An 18,235-nucleotide genomic window follows, 5' to 3' on the forward strand; every position below is an offset into this window, starting at 1 on the left:
GAGGAAGATGTTTTAATGAAGTTTACCAATTTTTTTTTAATGCAGTATGTGTGTGTATAGGCAACTGCAGGTGCCCCAAAGAGGACTGTTTTTAGTTCATTTAGATTGTTGAAAGGTAAATTGGCCAGTGAGAAATAGGCAAGAAGTGGAGATGGGTGGCTCTCATGACTTCCAAGTTGCTGTACACTCTACATTTCTGTCTTTCTCTTTGTGATTTGCAGATTTATTGAGAGAAGCGTTTTCAACTGTCTAAGACGTAATCCCTTACATCTCAACATGTGTTGGGACTGTAGAATTACTATTAATTCTAATAAACATTCGAGGCATAAGAAAATTTATTTGTGAACCCTGAGAGCCTCATGATACTTAAAATCATATAGCACTCCCCAGGCCAGGTGGCCCAGTTGGTTGGAACATCATCCTCTGCATCAAAATGTTGTGGGTTTCATTCCCAGTCAGGGCACATACCTAGGTTGCAGTTCAATTTGATCCCCAGGCCAGACTTCCAGACTTGTATAAAAACAATGATTCTCTCTCTCTCTCTCTCTCTCTCTCTCTCTCTCTCTCTCTCTCTCTCTCTCTCTCTCCCTCTCTCTCTCTCTCTCTTTCCCCGCCCCCACTCTCTTTCATCTCTACCCCCTCTTTTTCTCTCTCCAAAATGATTAAAAACATATCCTCAGGTGAGGATTATATATATACTAGAGTGCATGAAATTCATGTGCAGGTACAATCCCTAGGCCTGGCCTGTGACCAGGGCCATCTTCCCTGGCTGCTGACAGCCAGTTCTGTCCCCTGCTGCCACCCACCTGGGTTGCCAGTTTGCCATCAGGCGACTGGAGCCTGATAGCTGGGGGAGGGACGGAGAGGTTAGCTGTTACACCCATTCGCCACCCCCACCTCCACTGCAGGTTGTCCTCTGTGTGTGGGGCAACCAGCGGGGCAGAGACCTTGGCCTGGCACTGCCCCCATCCCCACCACCCATCCCAGGTGATCAGAGCCTGTGGGTAGTGGGGAGGGACCAAGAGGTCAGCCGTTCCACCCATTCACCAGTCCTGCTCCCCCTCACCCCGCCCCCCCGCACTCCGCCACCACCCACCCTGGTTCCCTGTTCACCATCAGGTGATTGAAGCCTTATGGCCAGGGGAGGGACTGCGAGGTCAGCCACTCCCGCCTGGTCACTGGCCCCAACTCTACCACAGGTTGCCCTCTGTGCATGGGGCGACCAGCAGGGTGGGGGCTTTGGTCTGGCACCACCCACATTCCCTGCCACCCACCCTAGGGTCCCTGTTAGACATCAAGCAATGAGAGCCTGCTGACCAGGGAAAGGGACCAAGAGGAGGTCAATGCATAGTGACTGGTTGAGCAGTTGTTCTGGTTGTTCTGTCGTTATGGTCGCTTTTAGTATACAGGATTTTATTTTTTTAAAATCATATAGCACTGAATTTGCTTAGGTGTGTTATAATTACATCTTCTTGTCTTCCCCACTATATTGGGATTTAATTCAGAATAGGGAGAATTACCTTTATAAGATTTCCAATACATGGTACAATATTTGTTATTTCAGAAGTATTCACTAAATGGTAGTTGAATCAAGAAAATAATGAATGAAGAAGTTTAATGACTGATCAGGATTTCCCATTTTTAAATCTTCTTTGAGGTCATGTAGTTTTGTTGTTTGTATAGGAAGTTTCAGGAATTCCTATTCATGGTTTCCCTTTTGGGTTGACTGACATTGTCAAGGACTTCTATATTTACTAGAGGCCTGGTGCATGACATTCGTGCACTGGGGGTGGTGCTGGTGGAATCCCTCAGCCTGGCCTGCACCTTCTTGCAGTCCAGGACCCCTTGGGGGATGTCCGCCTACTGAGGCCCATTCCCCATGGGTAGCTGGCCTAAGTTGGGAAGCAGACATCCCCCGAGGGGTCCTTAGGGCTGCTGTGGAGGCAGGGAGGCTTCCACCACTGTCATTTGCCAGCCATGAGCCCAGCTTCTGGCTGAGTGGCACTCCCTCTGTGGGAATGCATTGATCACCAGGGGACAGCTCCTGCCTTGAGTGTCTGCCCTCTGGTGATCAGTGCATGTCATAGCAACTGGTTGTTCCACCATTCGGTGGATTTTCATATTAGGGTTTTATACGATAGTAAAAAGAACACTGAAGTTATCATATAAATAATTGAGTTTAAATTTTTGCTTCACTGCTCACGTGCTGTGAAAATTATCTATCTTTCTTGAGCCTTCATTCAGTCGTCTCTAAAATGGGTTAGTTACATCTCCCTGACTGCTATTTCACAAAGTAATTTTTCTTCCTTTATTCAAGAAACTCTTGAAATCTCCCATAATCTTAAACTACCTAGTTTATATAGTAAGGAAAAAAAAACGCTAAGTATGCCGTGATGCTTTAAAAAAAAAAGTTCCCTGTAAACCTTGTTGCCCTGCAGCTGCCATAGTCGTAAAATCAATGGCCTTTATTGCTGTAGGTGTGGGGTGGATACAGCCTATTCTAGAACAAATGTGTCATTGTGCATTTGCTACCAAAGTTTTTACACAAGCTATGGTTTGTTGAAAAGGCTAAAGCTGCCATTTACATATTGAGAAGAAAGCCTGAGGATATAAACTAAAGCTTATGAAAGTGGGACCTAACCACATAGGAATGGAAGCCACCTCCCCACTCCTTCCCCCCGGTGGTGCAAATGATGCTTGATGAGAGATTGGGAATAGGAACAAAAAGGATGGTGATCTAAAAAGAAAACAAGAAGGTTAAGGAAGGAGATGAGAGCAAAAGAGGCCTTGTTAACTTCCCTCCCCCCAACTCAGAGGAAATGCTTCTTGGGAGTCTCTAAACCACCGTGGGGTGGGCAGTAGAGTTGAAAAGGGCATGTTGAGAAAGGGCCATTCTACTCACCTCTCCTCCAGGTACCTCATGTCTTAGAATTGGCTGAGATGCTCTGGTGTGGCAGAGATACTGAACTGAGCTTTTTGTAGAAGTCAGCACACTTTCTAGGGGTCCCTGTGTTGAGAGCAAGGGTAATCGGGCAGAGACTGCTCCTCTCCACTGGAGGTGCCAACACTGCACACAGCCAGGTCTCTGAGATGAGGAGTGAGGAGTGAGAGCTGAGATGAAGAGTATGGTCAATCAGGGAAGACAGACAGAAGCAAACATTGCCCCATGCCTATGCTGAAAGGAGCATCCCAAACACTTCTGAACAGGTAGAGTGAAGGTAGAGACCAAAACCCAAGGAGAAGGCTGGATTCGGTTTGTCTTACTCAGGATGCAGCCCACCCAGGAAGGGCACTAATGGCTGCAGATGCTCCGCTCCCACCACCACAATATTGCATAAATTTCTTGAGGTGATGCCATCTGTTAGGAGAAGGGGGAAGGGAGAGGAAAACCAGGAAGAGTAAAATGTATCCCAAACTGACTATTTAATGAAGAACCTGAGTCATAACAAATGAACAAACTTTACATTTTTATTTTGTTTTGGTTTTTATACCAAGTGAGAATGAAGACTTTTGATCAAGATGAGGTCAATTATGTGATGGGAAACACATTTTTTTTTTTTTTTTAGAGTGGAGAGGAGGTAGGAGGAGAGAGAAAGAGAGAAACATGGATTTGAGACAGACAAACTGATTGGTTGCCTCTGGCATTCACCCCAACTGAGGTTGGGACCAATCCTGCAACTGAGGTACATGCCATTGACCAGGAATCAAAGCTGTGATTCTTTGGTCCATGGGCTGACACTCCAATCACTGAATTTAAACCAGCCAGGGCTGGAAACACAGGTTTATGGTTTTTTAAAAAAATTAAATTTTGCACATCTGTGTTATAATGAATAAATTTCAAATCAGCACAACTAGTTTGCCTGTATTTTTGTTTATAACTTATATATGTATAGTGTTTGCGTTTATAGTCTATGAGTTTGTAATATTTTGTTGGGTACAGAATGCTTTTACATATACCCTCTCTATTTCTTCCCATAACATTGTAAGGTAATGTCAATATTATTATGTTTCAGGTGAGGACATCGAAGATTTGTTCAGGACCAGGTAGCTGACGAGAGAGAGAAAAGAAAGAGCCCAGCTGTCAGCCCAGGTCCTCCTCCTTGCTCAGGAGCCACCCACCACACATATGACTCTATGGGGCCTCATTTTATTTCTCTCTGGAACTCTCTACTCTCTTTGCAGATTATTTGTTAGGACCTCTTATACAATTTCCTTTTTGATTTAAGGCCATGTGCCACAAAGCTTTATTGTGATGTATTTAAATAAAATAATCTTTTGTTATCTAGTATGCCACTGATTCTTTTGATTTGGTTGTTTTAGACAAAATCTCAGAAGAACAATCTGTCTAGGCAATAGATTATGAGTACATCTGGGCAAAACAAAACGACCTGTGGAAAATGCATTCTAATCATTTCATATCTAGGAAAAATGTAAAAAAAGAAAGAAAAGTGAGTCAATATTTTATACACTCAAGGTCAATATTCTATGTCATTGTCAATAATGTATGAGTTCAAAGGATTTGTGTAACTATTAAATTAGAAATGATTTACTCTTATTTGATGTATAGTGGATTTAGCCATATAATGGACAGAAACCAAGAGAATACAAAAGATAGAAAGCAGACATATTTTGTAAGATAATTTCAAACCTTTTATGTACTTCAATACAAAGTAATAGAGACTATCTCATTTTCTTTGCTATTCATTCACCTCTAGCATTAGTGAATTTATGGCTTATATTTTTAACTCTGACCTAGATCCCTGAAGTGCTGCATGTTTTTGCCCTGTTTCAGGAGAGTGACTATCTGTTATACGTTATATATCTATAACCCAGATTTAGATAGATGGGTGCTATTAGAATTGAAAGAGAAATTATAATTTGATGTTCAGGAGTATCCTCCTTTTGAATATGTTTGTGTATTGTATGTCACATTTCATTGTGAGCTTTTTATTCACAATATTCTATTTAGTTTAATTTGCTGAGCTATTGGTCATGATTGTAGAAATCAGTCTATAGGTATTGCATTGGTAATATATTTTGTAACTAGTCAGGCGTATGGATAACCCAATTTGTCTGTTTCTTTGAGAGGTACACATCAAAGGAGGTTTCAACTTCTTTTGTAGGAATTTTTTTTCTATTTTCCATCAGAGTTCATTGGACCATGCAGTACCACCACCAGTCATACAGCTTACTATTGAAATAATTTCTTCTAGGATGTTAAGAGTGCATGTTGTTCCTTTTATGTAATTTTTACTTTCAAAGTTGGACCAAATTAGCCATTAGAAGGTTATAAATTAATGTCTTAAATTTCTTTAGCATTTTTATATTATTCAGGCCCAGTGCATAAAATTCATGCATGGGATGGGGGGTGTCCCTCAGCCCAGCCTGATCCCTCTCCAATCCAGGACTGGTGGCTCCCAACTGCTTGCCTGCTTGCCTTCCTGATTGCCCCTAACCACTTGCTGCCTGTCAGCCTGATCACTCCCTAACCACTCCCCTGCCAGTCTGATCCCCCCAACTGCTCTCTCCTGAAGACCTGGGTTCCCCCTCCCCTCCCAAATGCCCTTCCCTGCAGGCCCAGTTGCCCCCAACTTCCCTTTTCTGTTAGCCTGGTCACCCCTAACTACCCTCCCCTGCTGGCCTCATTGCCCACAACTGCCCTCCCCTGCTGGCCTGATCCCTGATCGCTCCCTACTGCCCTCCCCTGTTGGCCATCTTGGGCAGCCATCTTGTGTCCACATGGAAGCAGCTATCTTTGACCACATAGGGCAGCCATCTTGTGTGTTGGAATGATGTGGATATTGCTTTTTTTTTTTTTTAATATATTTTATTGATTTTTTCTACAGAGAGGGAGAGGGATAAAGAGAGTTAGAAACATCGATGAGAGAGAGTCATCAATCAGCTGCCTCTTGCACACCCCCTACCGGGGATGTGCCCGCAACCAAGGTACATGCCCTTGACCGGAATCGAACCCAGGACCTCTCAGTCCGCAGACAGACGCTCTACCACTGAGCCAAACCGGTTTCGGCAGATATTGCTTTTTTTTTGTTAGATAAGACTAAAGGCCTGGTGCATGAAATTCGTGTATGGGAGGGTGCATGAAATTTGTGTATTGGGGTGTCCCTCACCCCAGCCTGCACTCTTTCCAATCTGGGATCCCTCTCATAATCTAGGAATGCTGGTTCCTAACTACTCACCTGCCTGCCTGCCTGATTGTCCCTAACCACTTCTGCCTGCTATCCTGATTGCCCCCTAACCACTTCCCTGCTAGCCTGATTGCCCCCAACTGCCCTCCCCTGCCAGCCTGGTTGTGCCCAACTGCCCTCCCCTATTGGCCTGATCTCACCCCTAACTGCCTCCCATATAAGCCTGGTTGCCCCCAATTGCCCTCCTTTGCTGGCCATCTTGTAGTGGCCATCCTGTGATAACATAGGGCAGCCATATTGTAATGACAAGGGAGCAGCCATATTGTGATGACGTGAGGGCATCACATGAGGGCCATCTAGGCTTTCATTAGTATAGGTAGATTTGTAGTCTTCCTGCCAAGCACAATTTTTCCCATGCATCTTTACTGACCACCACTGATGAGTAAACCCATCTTGGTGTGTGCCACAGTGAAAAGTCTCTTTATTACACACTTTATATCATTCATTGCCTGATACAGAAATTGCTTCAGTTAAATTATATCTTCTCATCCATCACTGTAAAGAAATGACAACACAGCATATATACAGTTTAAAATGACTTTTTGGATTATTTTTGGATAGGTTGGGAGAACATTTATACTGATAAGCCTATTTGATTTACCAAAGTTTTCCATATTATTTATTAACTCAATGTCTTTACTATAGCTCAATTTTTCTACTCATAATGGCTTCATTCTGCAACATATGAATGTAATTAAAAATATTCCTAGCTATATTTAAAAATTGAAAAAAATTTAAATTAATTCACATGAGTTGTATTTATGTAGTCAACTGAGGGCTGAAGTTATATACTTGAGTTATAGCTGGGGTAACAATGAAAGAGGCATTGAAGTATTTATTGTAAAAGAGAAGGTAGTAAGGATGTGCTTACAATGAGCCTACTCTTGCCATTATTATTATTAGATGAGAGGTTTTTTCCTTTGTATCTATTATGTAGTTTTACATGCAGATATTTTTTTTTCTTTTTAGTTCTCCCACTTCCACTTAGCTCTTCCAATGTTATCATCTTTTTTTCTTCTTCTTTTTGATATAAAAGTGATATTAACTGAAAAGTGTAAATAGCTTTGAACTAGGGAAGAAAGTTTTCCAGGCCTCAAATATTTCCTCATCTGGACCTAGAACACAGCACAGATTTTTAAATACTTTAAAAAAATCTTTATTGTTGAGAATATTACAGATGTCCCCCCATTTTCTCCATTTCCCTCCTCTACCCAGATCCCACCCCTTCCCAGCCTTTGACTACACTATTCTCTGTGTCCCTGGTAGAACATAGCATATATTGATATGAGTCCTCTAATTCGTGTGTATTTGGAACTAATGTGGACACATTTCAGCAAATTTTGGCAAAAGCCATGTCCTCTGAGGAGGAAGTGACTGTCCTCTTCTTGTGTCATTTCCCAGCTCTGAAGTCCTGTTTACACTAAGCTCCTTTGTTAAGGATTTGATATAAAGGTCTTTGATACTGTTGAGCCCATCCCTGAGTCATTCTTAGCTGACACGTTGTGTCTGGCTGGCAGTTTTTCCACCAGTGGTAAGGTCAGCCTCATGCAATATTACACAACCCTCCCAACTCTTTGTGCGTCAGTGAGAATCAAATGACTCTTAATAGTGAAAAACAAAATCTTGGAGTAGGGAAGAAAGATGACCAATCTCCAAACAAAGCAAACCCATGTTCAGACTAGAAGGATTCTCTCATGTTCATTATACATTTTGTTGGTTTTCCATCAGCAGCTCTCTCTTGCTGAAAGTACTCTGTAAAATGTGTTTTACTATAGATAATCATCATCTATAATTTTTGGTTTCTCTCCTTAATTAATAAAGTTCTGGAACATTGCAAGACAACTCAGGGTCAGTACAGTATAGTGAAGAGGGTTTTGAGTAAGCAGACCTAACATCCAGGGGTCTATTGGAAGGACTCCGAAGTTCTCCCAGTCTATTTCTTCATCTGTACAGTGGAAATAATCATAGCTACCTCACAGAGGTAATATGTGTAAAATAACTCCGTAAGCTGTATAAACCTATTTAAATGAAATAAGCTACTATGCTTTTAAGAGCCAGAAGAGTTTGTTGTGATCATTTGAGAAAAGGTCAGAGCATGGAACCTTTAGAAATTGCAGAATAATGTTTGAGAAGTGATTTGATAGATATTGCCTTAAACTAGTGGGATTTTCAATAGCCCAATTGCAGCATTTTTCTCATTACTTTGCCTCTGTAAGGCTATCATGCTATATTGGAAAAATCTTCTTCCCTTAACCATGAAATTAAAAAAAGGAACTGGGTTTGAGTTAGCTGCTCCTCTTTCAGAGACTTGTGGGTAATGCATTCTGTGTAATTGGCTCTCTCCAATTGAAGCAACTCTGTTTCCCCTCCTCTTTCCTCAGTGCTCTTTCCATTGCTTGGAAAGAAACAATAGGGAATTTTCATTGATTCATCTCTGTCCAGTTTTTGATGAACAAACACAATTTTTTTCTGAAAGAAGCAAGTGTCTAATTCAGAGAGAATTAAAGTGGACTTTAAACCTAGTGGTAGATGCACCAATTAAGGAACCTATAAATAAAGTTGAACTTTGGAGCCAAATGATTGTTGGGGCTTGTCATCTTCATAATGAAAGCCTTTGCCATTATAATCTCATTTGGCAGAGATGAAGCTGTCCCCTTGGGAGGTACTTTGCCAAATCTTCATCCATAATTCTGAATGGATGCCAAGCCAGACTGTTATCTGCGAACTACTTCACATCCTTTCTTTGTGGTCTATGCTCTCAACCTCAAGGATTCGGTTTGTGAACATTGAACAGTCAGAAACTGTTTGGAGAAGAGCACCTTTTAAAAAATTACAGTCATTATGGTCTAATGCCATATGGGCTCAAGGGGTGGCAAAGATGCTGAGCAGCTTCTTGTTCATTAGACTGAAATATTTATATGCGCAGTAATAATAAAACAGCATATTTTAGAGTCTGTGTGCTATGCAATTGAGCACTAATGCAATTAGGTAATATTGACAGCCCCTATTGTAATTATGTAAATAACACCAAGTTCAACACTCCCTTTATCTTTCACTTCCATGTGCACACAGAAGGAGAGGGCTAGAGAGTGAGTAAATGCCTGGCTGAGTGCTTGGCTGTTTGTTTATCTGACAGAACTGCCTGAAACTTATACTACCCAGAGTTATATTATTTTTTTGTCCTATACAAATTTAAGCAAGTCCAGTAGGTTGTACAGAAGTGACATACAAATATGGGTTTGTTTGGAGGAATACTTGGTGATAAAGCGTCCATATGAGAACCCTTCCAACTCAGTAGGTCCATTTTGAGTTTCTCCATTTGAGAACTGTGTTTGGATTCCATCTGACTAATGCCAATACATTTTTTGTTTGTTACCTTTCGAGAAGATCATTTTAAATTATGCTATGTCAGGATGTCTTTCTGTCTATCAATCTTTCCATCTCAATGCAGACATATTTGATTAGTATATTTAAAGTAATAAAGTTGTCAACAGTAGTGTCACCTTGATTGATGCTAATTATAAGTATTTAATGGTTCCTCTGCTTTAGCCACTATCCTTGCAGATTGTAATTTTTATGGTTAAAATGGTGCCCTGCTGTCCAAAGGCTTAATCATAAATTCCGGTCTATCTTTCTTTAATGATTCTACATGCAGTGGAATCCCGGTAACATACATTATCTTCATTCCTTAAAAGCAGGCAGTGACTTTCATAGGGGTGATTAATGCATTTATAAGGAGCTTGAAAATCCTTGTTGGGATCACAGCAGAGGTTATAATGATTATGCTTGCTGGGCATTAGAATTAGCAGCAATGTTACATAAGCTGTCTGAAAATAATTGAATATTTTTATGCAGTCCCTGTTTAGTACATTAACGTTGTAAATGAGACTATAACTGCAAAGGTAAAAATACTTAGGGTTTGCAATCTGAAGATGCAATCAGTATGTGGTTGTCACACCAGCAAAACTAAAAGCAAGTTAAATTATCTGAGGTCTTTCCTTCTTTAGAACAAACAGTCTTGTTAAACAGATTTGAAATATCTGTTGATTAAAATGTCTTTTCCACTAGGGTTTGTCAGGCTGAATTTTCACAGTGCTAATACATGTTTAGTCTTTAATTTCTGTCCTTAAGCCCAGAGATAGAATTTTAAATAAGAGAAAATGTGCCCAGTGATATATACATGAATGAGAATTTCAACATATAGATGATTATATAAGTATATAGCTATATATGCCATGCAATAATCCTTCTCTGACATAATGAATCTTATTGAAGAGAGGCTCCACATAAAATGATACTTTACTATTTTATAAGAGCAATTTACCTTCACAGCAATTACAACACACAACTCCTTGAATATAGTAGACATTTTTAAAAGTGTTTAATACTATTGATGAAGGTACTGACAATATTTTTAAAAGATTGTTTTTAAACTTATTAACTCATACCTGTTTTCTCCTGTGTTTGAGGTGGCAATAGTTCTGGAGGTGGCAATAGTTCTAGGGATGATAGGATGATCTACCCAATATATTTCCTTGACTGGACATTTAAGACTATACATATGCAAAGCTGCATAGCATTAAAAGGCCCCTCAATTTGTAAGCACTGTTCTGCTGAATCTTTAACATCTATTTTGAGTTTTTGTTCTGATGACTTGCTGCCAAGTCTTTTTGTCTTTGCCTCATTTAAGGTGGATGGAACGCTAATTTTTATATATCCTGGTGTGCTCTGTTAGACAATGATTATCATCGGGGAACCAGTGTGTAGCTCTTGACCAGGTGGCAATAAGGCAAATATACACATAGAGAGAATAGCCTTTCCCACAGGGAATCTCTTTCTTTGCGAATCTTTTTCTTTCACTGAGACATTGCAAATGTGGATGGACGAAAAAGGGCTGTTGGAAAGCTTGGAGTGGATGAGAAAAGCCAGAGTTAATTGAACTAGGATTGATTGGGGGAGAAGCCTGGTGTGGAACCTAAGGGAGGACCGGAGGTGTTCTTTATGGTGATTAATTCCCTGTGTCTACTCATTTTCACAATGCTAGTGCTCCACTTATTAAGGAGGTGAGTCTCATTAGAATAATCAGAGAGAGACCCTTCTGTGGGCACCAAGGATCAATGGGCACCCTGGAAATGTAGACCTGACTATCACATTACGTGTGATTCTGCAAGAGAAATGCACACTGCTTGATCAGAGGAGGTGTTAGCTGCAATGCTTAGTCTCTCACTATGTGATTATATCCTTTTGTAGTTTTGATAAATGAACATTAGCTCACGTATTCAACAGGAATATTTTTAAGTTGTTTTTTAAGCCCCAGGGCTTCTGTTTAAAAATGCAGGTTAATTCTCAGAGGCTTTCAAAAGCATTTCTGCATCATGCTACTAATTAAGATAAGGTTATCATTTTAAGTTATACCAGGAATGCAATTAGGAGCTTCTAGTGAGAACTGTAGCAATCAATTTTATACAAATTATTCAGACCTGGTAAGGTAGAATACAGGTTTTTTTAATAGGACAAGTGAACATACTGTGATTTATTAGTTAAAATGTGAATTCAAATGACACCTGAACACAGCATCTGAAACCCTTCATGCGCCCAAGTCACTGGGAATCCAGTCAACTGCCTTTCATCAAAAGAGAGCTAATAATATGCCTTATATTCCACTGTGTTCGGTGGCCTTTAGTTGGGATCTGAGCGGGATTTGCATTTTCAGATTTGAATGGGTTTACCCAGGGGAAAGTCATCTGTGGGCTTCCAAGCACAGATAACCTGGCCCTCTCATTTATTGAACTGGATGCGTGCTGCTGCAGAGGACTCTGCTGGTCCTGCTTTTTTCTTCTGTGTGGTCTGCAGAGGCAGGTGACTACCTGACAGTGTAATTAACTCACTTTTCTGTGTGGTCCATCTCTTCTGAAGAGTATTAGATGTTGGATAAAAAGTTGCTTTTGTAATCTGCCAACTGTCAGTAATTAATTATTCATTCAATGGAGACCTGTGTACTAAACATGTATGAGGAAGGCATAGTTGAACAGCTCCTGAGAAGGTTGTATATCTTTTTTTTCCCCCAAAGAACACTGCAGTCTTGCTCATCTGCCTCCTTGGCTTTTTATTTTAACAATACCTTGAATTCAAATTCACCTCTAGGTATAATCAGCAGGGTAAGTATCCTTGAGAAAATATATGTATCAATTAATAATTAATACCAAATGAAAATTGATACCAAATGAAAATGTATGGTCAATACTTCTACGAGGTCAGGTCTTTAGAAACTAGACATAGAGATTCTGGCATAATACCCCAGTGGATTAGAGTTGTTTGGAAAAGTCAAGCTAGGAGCTGTTTTTTTTGTGGCAATGTCCCTCAGAGACCCCTGGACCTTTTGGAGAATCCTCCTTAGAGACATGCCAACCAAGTCCCATGCTACCCTATATCTCATTATTGATTTTTCTCTCTCCCACACCCTTCCTCTCTGAAATCAATTTTTAAAAATCCTATATAATAAAAGCCTAATATGCAAATCAACTGAACAGTGGAACAACTGGCTGCTATGATTCGCCCTGACCACCAGGGAGCAGATGCTCAATGCAGAAGCTGCCCCCAGCCCACGGTGACAGCCAGGCCTCCCTGATCTCCCCGCCTGTCACCCTGCAGAGGTAGGTGACCAGTGGTGAGAGCGGGGGGTGGAGCCAGCTGAGGAGTAGCACTAGGCCAACCAAGGTGGGGGCTAGCGGGGGGCCTTTCAATTGCCCTACTGGTTGCCCCACAGGTCGGCCCTGATTGCCTACCAGGCCTAAAGAACCTACCTGTGCACTAATTTCGTACACTGGGCCTCTTCTATTTTTTTTAAAAAAACCTGCTCAGATGACACTGAACTAATGAGTATTAATTAGTAAATTATTTCCCTCCTCTAATACAGGTTACATTTCAAGTCACTTGGATTACAAAAGCCTTCAATGGAATTTCCCTTACTTATAAGAGCACTTTGAACTATTTGCAATTCCCCATGGGTGATTTTTATTTATCTTTATTATTATTATTTAATTATTTTAAATTTTATTGGGGTGACATTAGTTAACATGAACATATAGGTTACATGTGTGGATTACTAATTTACAAAATCTGTATATAGGACCATGAGCCCACCACCCAAAGTCAAATCTCCTGTCACCTCATATTAGGACCCCTTACTGCCCCCAACCCCTCCCTCTGGCAAACATCACATTGCTGTTTGTGTTCATGAGTTTCAGTTTTATATTCCACATATGAGTTACACCATATAGCTCTTAGCTTTCTCTGTTTAATTTATTTCACTTAGCATAATGTTCTGTTGCTGCCTCTTTGTCCTTAACTGTATTGTTATATGTACTCTAATCTTAACTTTCTTTTTATTCCTCTTCACAGCAACATAAGAGGCCCATGAATTGGAGGCCAATTATCTTATCTGAGCATCCTCAGTGCCCAGCACAATGTTTCAAGACATGCATTTTGAAAACCACACTCTCTCAACTTTAAGTGGGCATGAGGACATAAAAAACACTGTGGATAATATTCTGCATCAAACTAACAAATCAAGCTTTTCTGATTCCATTTTGAAAGAGACTCTAACTCCTTTGATTAATAGTTGTAATCTCTGTATTTCTGAGCCTGATGCATTTTTTACAAATGCCCATCATAGGAAATATATGTTATAATATATATTATATGTTATGCACTAGGAGAGAGGCTGGATCTATTTTACAAAACATGAACAGCATATATAAGCACAAAATATATTTTCTCTGATATGCCTTTAAAAAGAAAGGTAAATTCTGAGTATGCTGACAGCAGCTTTGGTGTATTTGATGTACAATGTCTTCCTTAGGTTTTCAATAAAATTTTGGCATTTTGAGACTTGAATATTCTACAAGGAAAGGTTCCTTCCACTCCCCTCTCCCAGGGGGCTCTTACTCCCCTTCTCACTAATGGTTAAGACCATCATCAGACCAAAGCAATTGCTATCTCTGGGCCTTAAATTTCACACTAGCACACTTTAATAAAGATGATGGATCTTTTCTCTTTTCTTAGTTTTTTTTTTAATGTAATTTATTAACCAGACATGTCCTAGGGAAATATATTTTTTCTCCTATTACTATATTAGTAACATTTTTTGCTAATGAGAAAACTAGATCACATATAAGTTAAATTACTTTTTATAGAGTTTTTGTCAGAACATAAGTATTATATCATTAAAAATTACAAATTTTTTTTCAATAAAAAATTATGGTTCTTAATAATCTATATTAATACTTTATCCTAAGTCAACCTGATAAACACTTTCTAGATCTCATGAAGCCAGCATGAAGTATAGTATCTTGTCACTCTATGATCTAGCAAGCCTTCATCACTGCTTCATTTCTCCCTATATCTATGTAGAGAAAGAAATTGTAGAGATTATTAAATTCAGATTCCTAACAAGGAAACAGGATACAAATAGGAATAGAAAGAGTTAATTCCCCCCCCCCTCTGGAATCTGTCTCTTTCATCTTAAACGCTTTAAAATATCAAAGGGACTAATTCTTTGGTCCTGTTATGTAGATTAATTGGATGGTGGGAATTTTGTTTTCCTTGTTGCTGTTACCTTTTTTGAATACTTCCTTCCTTTCCCTTTTAGGTGGTTTAAAATTTTACTTGAAAGATGGAATTTTAAACTAAATCACTCTGTTTTTCCAAAACTTTTGCTCAAAATTTATTTCATCCTACAAGGAGTCCTGTTATAAAACATTCAAATCAAAATTATTCCTTCATAATTATTACCAAATAACTCAGGTTTGTCATGAGTCTATTCTTTGCTCTCTGAAACTGCTATGACTTACATTAGTGTTGGCCAACCCCTATGTGGTTTTTTAAAAAAAATATATATTTTTATTGATTCCAGAGAGGAAAGGAGAGAAAGAGAGAGATAGAAACATCAATGATGTTAAAGACCCATTGATTGGCTGCCTTCTGCATGCCCCCTATTGGAAATTGAGCCTGCAAACTGAGTATGTGCCCTGACCAGGAATCAAATTATGATCTCCTGTTTTATAGATCATTGCTCAACCACTGAGCCAAGATGGCTGAGCTCTATTTTTTTTTTTTTTTAAGATGCTTGAGCCTAGTTTATAAATGCTAGAAGGCTAGAAGCTGGTTGTTTTTTTTGTTTTGTTTTGTTTGTTTGTTTGTTTTTTCTTTGCAGAATTTTTGAAGGCTTAAACAATTGTTTCCTAGCTATGTTAGAGTTCAGGGACTTCTCAAGATGTTGGACCATGTCCCTAAAAATCCTGCAGGTCCTAAATTACTCAGTGTTATATGTCATGATATATAGTATGTTTTATGATCATTAAACCTCTCTGTTGCAAGGGCTGATTGGCACATTTAAGAAGTTGTGTGAACTGACAGGCACACTTCTTTGCTAAGTTACAAGATAGCTTGATCAAGGCCTCCCTGCTACTTGCTGAAAAAGAGGCAAGCCCTCTGTTCCACTTGGACTCTTGTTGAAGATCTTGGTAACAGGTAGGCTTCTGCTCAGCTATCCTGTGAATATTCAGTGGCTTATATTTTCTGTCATTTTGATGAGGCTGATTAGATTACAGCTAGAATCAGCTACTTGCATTCCGAAGAGACCCTGCATACCTGTTATCCATTTTTCTGCCCCGTTGAGTCTTGATTCATTAATGACAATCCTAACAGACTGAAGCTTGTTTCTAAGCAATATCTGTGCAAAAGTATTTTCTTTTAGGTATTGATTCCTATGGATCAGTTCAAAGGTGCTGGTCCCATATTAGTTCATTGGACTGGTCCCATATTAGTTCTTTGAAGAAATTTAAACTATGTTGCTGGATGCTAAGTCCAGCGGGTCATAATAAATGAGAGAAATCCTCAAAAGGTAGAATGGACTCTTTCACCAGGCCTGAGAACCTGCATATTATTACCTGCTACTAGAGCAATTCCCTAAACCTGATCATCCTTTATTGTTTACCAGAATTTACCTTTGATATGTATATCTGCTTTGCTAGAGGGAAAATGTGTGAATAAAAAGCGCTGGGTCTGGTGATTCCAGGAGCTTAGTTACTATGTAGAACTGAGTTTCTACCTGATTTTCCCTGTGCCTTTCAAATTCTTATTTCTTCTGTAGCCTTTTCATTCATTTATGCACAGCACCTTTTCCAGATTCCTGAACCCTAGCAGATGCTGAGAAATACCCTGGCACTATGTTGTTAATATATGCACATTATGAGAAAGTATACCCTAATAACTTGGATACAACATTGTATGCTGAGAGTTAAATTGCATAAAGCCCTTCAAAATGGTTATGATTTTTATATATCATAGTTAATCAAAAACTTTCTATAAATATATGACTCAAAAGAATACAGAGTCCCTAGATTCTAATCAAGGTAGTCTCTGGGAAAAAGTGAGAGGCAGGACTGGACAATATAATCAGAAACATAATCAGAATTTTGTATCCTGTTTTGTGAAAGGCTGTATAAATATAACATGGTTAGTGACTAAGAAAGTATAGGAAAGAAAAATCACAAAGGCAAATGTTGTTGGTGCTCATTAAAGCACAGTCTGGAGTTCCTGAATATGGGACTTGAACATGACTAGCAGTGAACATTACACTACTGATAAATTGAGCCTCTTTTATGTGCCATGTATGTGCTAAAAGCATTGTCTACACTGTTCTCATAAATCTTCAAAATGGCTTTTGAGGTACTCATGATTATTAAAGTATCTATATTTTAAGACCAGGAAAATAAAGCTTAGAAAATGTTAGGGATTATTCCTAGTTATTTGCTTATTGCCAAGAAATTCAGTTTTAAACTGCGATTTGAACCCATATTTAGGGGCTCTAATGACCACTGGTCTATGTCACTTTCTTATACCAATACTATGTCCTACAAATAAAAGAAACTTCTTAAGATCTTCTAGGTATTCACATAAAACACTGATAGGGTCATATAGCTATCAAGACAATCAAATTATAGAAGAGTTTCTTGCCAGGCCCTCAATTCATTTGTGCCACTTTGAAAAAAAAAGTCCTGCTTCTACTCTTTGCTCCTAGAAGACATTGTTCTGTCTTATGTTCCCAATCACATTTTTATATAAGGTTCATCAACCTGCAGTTGTAGCTTGTCTGGGCTGAAAAGGCATTGGTAGGATTGACAAGAATGTCTGATTGACTTGACAGTTCCATTGTAAATTAATTGATTGACATTCTGATTGAAATTTGGCTTTCTATATATTGCTTGCTTAGTAGGAAAGAATTCATTATATGCTAAGTACAGTCATCTGTTCACTTGAAAATATTATTTTTCATGATAAAATAATAAGATGGCTCATGCATACATTATTGTATTTGTGGGAAATCAATCTGGATCTAAGAATATAGCTAATTACATAAAGTCAAAATACTTAGAATACTCCAACATCCTCTTTAAATATGATTTGAACTTATATTGGTAAAAATATTATATTGGTAACCAAAAACCAGAATCAGAATGAAATAAATATCTAAAATCATATTGCATTTTAGAGGGTTTTTTGCTTAAGTGAGTATTTTGAGTACATTTCAGTTATCTAATTATTTGTTGAACATTTTTACCAGACTAGAAACTGGATAAAAAATAAGGCCCTGGGCAGAGTGTAGGCCACTGTCAGTCACAAGAAGAGCATGCGTTAGTATCTAATTGAGAAGGACATGACATAGCAAGTTGTGAAGAAGGCAGGGAGAGCTAAGGAAGATAAGGAAACCAATATGAGAATGGTATGGGAGCAAACCGGAGAAGTTGGCAGGGCCTGGACTTATTACTAGTTTCTACAAAATATATTATGAAAAGTATCGTTTTGCTAACTGGTTTTACCTGAATATGTAAGAATATAGTATTTTAGTTACATCAGTCTAATCCTGACGGCTAAAGAAGCTTACACTATCAATGTAACCTCTTCTACAAGGTATTGTCAATTATACCCTCTCAACTGGGTTCTTTTACTGGACTTTAAAACTTAAT

The 18,235-nt window shown here is 39.0% G+C and overlaps 1 protein-coding gene across 15 annotated transcripts in view; it reads left to right on the forward strand.

Moving 5' to 3' along the window:
• Window positions 1–18,235, forward strand: part of LOC311616575 (uncharacterized protein) — a 413,605-nt gene that overhangs the window by 375,096 nt on the left and 20,274 nt on the right. For 3 of the 15 annotated variants that reach the window (XR_014793923.1, XR_014793930.1, XR_014793931.1), the window contains one exon: window positions 4,014–4,273. The exons of 4 other annotated variants lie outside the window; for them this stretch is intronic. The gene's annotated coding sequence lies outside the window, so the exon portion shown is untranslated. Of the gene's footprint in view, window positions 1–4,013; window positions 4,274–18,235 lie in introns of those variants that run through there. 8 more of the 15 variants (XR_014793924.1, XR_014793925.1, XR_014793934.1 and 5 more) reach the window with 5 other exon arrangements.

The sequence above is a fragment of the Pipistrellus hanaki genome (assembly GCF_964339955.1).
Source record: "Pipistrellus hanaki genome assembly, chromosome: 2".
In the NCBI taxonomy this organism is placed as follows: Eukaryota; Metazoa; Chordata; class Mammalia; order Chiroptera; family Vespertilionidae; genus Pipistrellus; species Pipistrellus hanaki.